This window comes from Phacochoerus africanus, chromosome 8, assembly GCF_016906955.1.
Source record: "Phacochoerus africanus isolate WHEZ1 chromosome 8, ROS_Pafr_v1, whole genome shotgun sequence".
NCBI classification, from domain to species: domain Eukaryota; kingdom Metazoa; phylum Chordata; class Mammalia; order Artiodactyla; family Suidae; genus Phacochoerus; species Phacochoerus africanus.
In genome coordinates this window covers 49,497,226-49,504,283 of record NC_062551.1, presented here as the reverse complement: position 1 = coordinate 49,504,283, position 7,058 = coordinate 49,497,226, and the positions used below count along the sequence as shown (strand labels likewise).

Here is a 7,058-nt window from a genome sequence, read left to right as displayed (position 1 = left end):
ACAATATTCTATGCAGCAGGGCTCTCATTCAGAATTGATGGAGAAATCAAAACCTTTTCAGACAAGCAAAGGCTAAGAGCACCACCAAACCAGCTTTACAACAAAAGCTAAAGATCTTCTTTAGGCAGAAAAGAAAAGGCCACAACTAGAAACAAGAAAATTATGAAGGGTAAAGCTCACCAGTAAAGGCAAACATAAAATAAAAGTAGGAAATCATTCACAGACAAATATGATATCAAAGCCAGGAATCATGAGGAGAGGACAAATGCAGAATATATTGAAAATGCATTTGAAATTAAGGGACAAACAACTTAAAACAATTTTGTGTGTATATATATATAGAGAGAGAGAGAGCAAGAGAGCAATATGTGTGCATATTGCTATATCAAAACCTCGTGGGGGAGTTCCCGTTGTGGCGCAGTGGTTAACGAATCCGACTAGGAACCATGAGGTTGCGGGTTCAGTCCCTGCCCTTGCTCAGTGGGTTAACGATCCGGCGTTGCCGTGTCCGGCTCGGATCCCGCGTTGCTGTGGCTCTGGCGTAGGCCGGCGGCTACAGCTCCGATTTGACCCCTAGCCTGGGAACCTCCATATGCCGGGGGAGCGGCCCAAGAAATAGCAAAAAGACAAAAAAAAGAAAACAAGACAAAAAACAAAACCTCGTGGGAACCACAAACCAAAAAACTGCAATGGACATACACATAAAAAAGAAAAAGGAGTTCCCATTGTGGTGCAGTGGAAACAAATCCAACTAGGAACCATGAAGTTGCGGGTTCAATCCCTGGCCTCAGAGTTCCTGTTGTGGCTCAGTAACGAATCCGACTAGGAACCATGAGGTGGCAGGTTCGATCCCTGGCCTTGCTCAGTGGGTTAAGGATCCGGCGTTGCCGTGAGCTGTGGTGTAGGTTGCAGACATGGCTCGGATCTGGTGTGGCTGTGCCTATGGCATAGGCTGGCAGCTGTAGCTCCAATTTGACCCCTAGTCTGGAAACTTCCATATGCCACAGGTGTGGCCCTAAAAGGCAAAAAAAAAAAAAAAAAAAGAAGAAGAAGAAGAAGAAAAAGAAAGAAGAAAAAAAGAAAAAAAAAAGCAATCCAAAACAACACTAAGTATAGTCATCACAGATGAATGGATTAAGACGTGGTATATATATATATATATACACACTATGGAATACTACTCAGCCATAAAAAAGAACAAAATAATGCCTTTTGCAGTAATATGGATGGAACAAAAGATCAGAAAGAGAAATTAAGTAAATAATCCCATTTACCCTCATATCAAAAAGAGTAAAATACCTGGGAATAAACCTATCTAAAGAGGCTAAAGGGAGTTCCTGCTGTTGCACAACAGTATCAGCACTATCCCTGCAGCACTGGGACCCAGGTTCAACCCCAGGCCCAGCAGAGTCGGTTAAGGATATGGCATTGCTGTAGCTGGTGCATAGGTCACAACTGCAGCTCAGATCTGATCCCTGGCCTGGGAACTCCATGTGCCACAGGTAGCCAAAAAATAAAAAATATAGGAGTTCCCATCATGGCTCAACCGTTAATGAACTGGACTAACATCCGTGAGGACACAGGTTCAATCCCTGGCCTTACTTAGTGGGTTAATGATTCGGTGTTGCCATGAGCTGAGGTGTAGGTGGCAGACGTGGCTCGGATCCTGTGTTGCTGTGGCCCTGGTATAGGCCAGCGGCTATAGTTCCAATTCCACCCCTAGCCTGGGAACCTCCATATGCTGCAGGTGCGGCCCTAAAAAAAAAAAAAAATAAAATAAATAAATAAATAAATATAGGCATTCTTGTCATGGCTCAGAGGAAACAAATCTGACTAGCATCCATGAGGATGCAGGTTTGATCTCTGGCCTTGCTCAGTGGGTTAAGTATCTGGCGTTGCCATGAGCTGTGGTGTAGGTCGCAGACATGGCTCAGGTCTGGAGTTGCTGTGGCTGTGGTGTAGGCCAGCAACTACAGCTCTGATTCAGCCTAGCCTGGGAACATCCATATGCCTCAGGTGAGGCCCTAAAAAGACACACATGACATATATGTATATACACCTACATAAGCAAAAGACCTGTACTCTGAAAACTATAAGACACTGATGAAAGAAATCAAAGATGAGGCAAACAGATAGAAAGATATACCATGCTCTTGGATTGGAAGAATCAATATTGCCAAATGAAAATTGACACAACATTGTAAATACCTTAAGTTTTAAAAAATGTCACAATAAAAAAAAATTGCCAAATGGCTATACCACCTAAGGCGATCTACAGATTCAATGCAGTCCCTTTCAAATTATCAATGGCACTTTCACACAAGCAAACAAAAAAATTTTTAATTTGTATGGAAATGCAAAAGACCCCAAATAGCCAAAGCAATCTTGAAAAAGAAAAATGAAACTGGAGGAATCAGCTCCCTGACTTCAGACTATACTGCAAAGCTAAGTCATCAAAATGGAACTATAGATCAGGGGAACAGGATAGAAGGCCCAGAAATAAACCCACACACCTAGAGTCAATAAACCCACACACCTAGAGTCAGTTAATCTATGACAACGGAGGCAGGGATATATAATGGAGAAAAGACAGTCTCGGGGTTCCCGTCATGGCTCAGAGGTTAACGAATCCGACTAGGAACCATGAGGTAGTGGGTTTGATCCCTGGCCTTGCTCAGTGGGTTAAGGATCCTGTGTTGCCGTGAGCTGTGGTATAGATTGCAGACGCAGCTCGGATCCCATGTTGCTGTGGCTGTGGCTGTGGCTCTGACGTAGGCTGGCGGCTACAGCTCCCATTAGACCCCTAGCCTGGGAACCTCCATATGCCACGGGAGCGACCCCAGAAAAGGCAAAAAGACAAAAAAAAAAAAAAAAGTCTCTCCAATAACTGGTGCTGGGAAAACTGGACAGCTACATGTAAAAGAATGAAATTAGAACACTTCTCTAATGCCTTACACAAAAATAAACTCAAAATGGATTAAAGGCCTAAATGTAAGATTAGGTCCTGTAAAACTCCTAGAGGAAAACATAGGCAGAAGACTCTTTGACATATATCACAGCAACATTTTTTTGATCCACCTTCTAGAGTAATGAAAATAAAACAAAAATAAACAAATGGGACCTAATTAAACTTCAAAGCTTTGCACAGCAAAGGAAGCCATAAAAAAAAAAAAACCCACAGAGCGGGAGAAAACCTTTGCAAGCAAAATAACCAAGGGATTAATATTCAAAATATAGAAACATCTAGGGAGTTCCTGTTGTGGCTCAGCAGGTTAAGAATCTGATTAGTATCCATGAGGATGTGAGTTCAATTCCTGGCCTTGCTCTGTGGGTTGGTGATCTGGCATTGCTGCAAGCTGCGGCATGGGTCACAGACGCAGCTCGGATCCTGAGTTGTCATGGCTGTGGTGGGGGCCAGCAGCTGAAGCTCTGATTCAGCCCCTAGCCTGTGAATGTCCATATGCCACGGGTGTGGCCCTAAAAAGACAAAAACAAAAAAAACAAAAAAAAACCCGGCCAGGTTTATATAGACATTTCTCCAAAGAAGACAGATGGCCAAAAGTCACATGAAAAGATGCTCAGCATCGCTAATTATTAGAGAAATGCAAATCAAAACTACAATGAGGTACCGCCTCACACTGGTCAGAATGGCCACCATCAAAAAGGCCACAAACAATAAATGCTAGAGAGGTTGTGGAGAAAAGGGAGCCCTCCTACACTGTTGGTGGGAATTTAAATTGGTGCAACCACTATGGAGAATAGTATGGAGATTCCTTAAAAAACGAAATAGGGGGCAGATAGTGGTGGGGAAGATAGGGTACCGGAGCCTCTGACTGGAGTACCTGCAGATCCCACCAGTTAGCTGCACCCATACCACCGCCTGCGTGGTCACCACCACCACTGTGGTGAGCAGCTGCAGTGCCAGTTTCTCATTATCTGGACTGGCAGTTGGAATTGATCATACCTTTTCACTTGTTCTTCAATCCTGAATTAATCTTTAAACACTTTCAGATATGGAGGCTAATCACCAATTTCTTATTTTGGGGGCCAGCTGGATTCAATTTTTTATTTTATTATTTATTTATTTATTTATTTATTTATTGGTCTTTTTGCCATTTCTTGGGCCGCTCCCACGGCATATGGAGATTCCCAGGCTAGGGGTCCAGTCGGAGCTGTAGCCACCGGCCTATGCCAGAGCCACAGCAATGTGGGATCCAAGCCTTGTCTGCAACCTACACCACAGCTCACGGCAACACAGGATCCTTAACCCACTGAGCCAGGCCAGGGATCGAACCCACAACCTCATGGTTCCTAGTTGGATTCGTTAACCACTGAGCCACGACGGGAACTTCCTTCAATTTTTTATTTAACATGATTTTTCTGTATCAGTACTGTTGAATGCTAGAAGACTCTTTCAGAGGTCAGACAGCAAACTTTGTATTTACGTTCCTTTTTGGTGGATTCTTAATGACTCTTTTTGGTTTGTGTTCGAGCTTAGTGTTCTTGGGCCAGGCCTTTACAGTATTGCTTGTCTACGTGTGGAGCTGTAGGAACCCATATGTCTGCATAAACTTCTTTGACCTTCTCGATTTCCAAGCTCCCTTTCTACCCTGGGTGCTTGTGGGCTTTTCCTTGTTGTTGGGGAAGTCAATCCTTGTGGACCTCTGGGATATTGCAGTTGGACATGTATATTTTTTTCTTGGAAGATGTATTTCCCAATCAGCCTGGCAGAATAAGATTTCTGAAAGCACTGTCTATTCTGCTGTTTTTGATACATCAGATGAAGATCCAAATTACAATCCACTAACTAAAGAGTGGCCAGGAGGCCTCACCTGGGATGAGGGCCAGTGCCTCAGCGGTTTAAGCGGCAATGCCAATGGTGAGACCCAGTTGGGAAGGACTCAGAGGCATACATACCCATTGGGATTCTTTTGTCCTTTGTGTTGCAAAAGCGTGCACACTTTTTGACAGCTTGACAAGATTTTAACTCCAGAAGCACTTTGTGAAATGACACACTGATTCATCCAGAAGACTTTTCCAGCATTTTGCCAGTGGTTCCTCATTACCCTGGTCCTGAAAGTGTAATCTCTTAGAGCCAAAAAATTGGAGAAACAAATACCCTGCCACCTCTAAGGAACAGGTACTTGAGTACTTGAGTTCAGAAGTAACGGGCAGAGGTTTTTTTTTCCTCCTCCTCCTCTTCGTTGATAGATGAGGCCATGGTGTAAATGGAAGTTTCAGAGAGGACAAAATAAAACTGAATTCCATCTCTCTCTCACTGAAAAACAAAAAACAACTAAATATAGGAGTTCTCATCGTGGCTCAGCAGTAACAAACCTGACTAGAATCCATGAGGATGCGGGTTCCATCCCTGGCCTCGCTCAGTGGGTTAAAGGATCCAGAGTTGCCGGGAACTGTGGTGTAGGTCGCAGATGCGGCTTGGATCTGGTGTTGCTGTGACTCTGGTGCAGGCCGGCAGCTGTAGCTCTGATTAGACCCCTATCCTGGGAACCTCCATATGCCCCAGGTGCAGCCCTAAAAAGAAAAACAAAAACAAAAACAAACACCTAAATATAGAACTACCGTATGATTCCACAATCCCACTTCTAGGCATATATCCAGAGAGAACCATAATTTGAAGATGCATGCCTCCCAATGTTTGTTGCAGCACTTTTTACATTAGCCAAGACACGGAAGCAACCTAAATGTCCATGGACAGGGGAGTGGATAAAGAAGACTTGGTACATATATACAATGGAATATTATTTAGCCATAAAAAAGAACAAAATAATGTCATTTGCAGCAATATGGATGGACTCAGAAATTACCATACCAAGTGCAGTAAGTCAAAGAAAGACAAACATCATATATCATTTATATGTGGAATCTAATAAAAAGTGATACAGGAGTTCCCGTCGTGGCGCAGTGGTTAACGAATCCGACTAGGAACCATGAGGTTGCGGGTTTGGTCCCTGCCCTTGCTCAGTGGGTTAAGGATCTGGCGTTGCCGTGAGCTGTGGTGTAGGTTGCAGATGCGGCTCGGATCCCGCGTTGCTGTGGCTCTGGCGTAGGCCGGTAGCTACAGCTCCGATTCAACCCCTAGCCTGGGAACCTCCATATGCCGCGGGAGTGGCCCAAGAAATAGCAACAACAACAACAAAGACAAAAAAAAAGTGATACAAATGTTTTCTTATTTATAATTTTTAGCCTACCCCAAATCCTAGAATTGATGTTCTTTATGTCTTAAAAATAATGAAGAGTCTCTTGGTCTTTAAGACTCCATCCAACATCAAAGCACACATTCTTTTCAGGTTCACATGGACCATTCACCAAGTTAGACCAGTAGATCCTCTCCAACTTGGTTATGTATTTAACCTGTGGATTTTCTAGAGACCACAGCAGTGCACCATGGAGAACAGGAGAGAAGTTTCTCACAATTTTTTTTTTTTTTTTTTGGTCTTTTTGCCATTTGTAATCGGAGCTGTAGCTGCCGGCCTACGCCAGAGCCACAGCAACGTGGGATCCGAGCCGCGCCTGCAACCTACACCACAGCTCACGGCAACGCCGGATCCTTAACCCACTAAGCAAGGCCAGGGATCGAATCCGCCACCTCATGGTTCCTAGTTGGATTCGTTAACCACTGAGCCAGGACGGGAACTCCTCACAATTCTTGCCTTCGGAAACTCGAGTTCATTTGTTCAATAGACATTTACCGAGTGCCTGCTTCCAGCTAAAACTGGGTGATTGGGATTCAAAGGTTTTCCCACATGGCCTGTTTTCTTATTTATAAAACAGAAACAAACTCACAAATTTCAAAAGCAAACTTATGGTTACCAATGGAGAAACCATAAGGGAGGGATAAATGAGGAGGATGGGATTAACATATACACACTGCTATATATCCAGCAGATAACTAACAAGGACCCACTGTATGGCACTGAGAAATCTACTCAATATTCTGTAATGACCTATATGGGAAAAATAATGGATATATACAGAGAGTATTAATTGAATCACTTTGCTGTACACCTGAAATACAACATTATAAGTCAACTATA

The 7,058-nt window shown here is 43.5% G+C and overlaps 1 pseudogene; it reads left to right on the top strand.

Moving 5' to 3' along the window:
• Positions 1-4,371: 4,371 nt before the first annotated feature.
• On the top strand, positions 4,372-5,280 carry LOC125133211 (derlin-2-like; annotated as a pseudogene).
• The last annotated feature ends 1,778 nt before the right edge of the window (positions 5,281-7,058 follow it).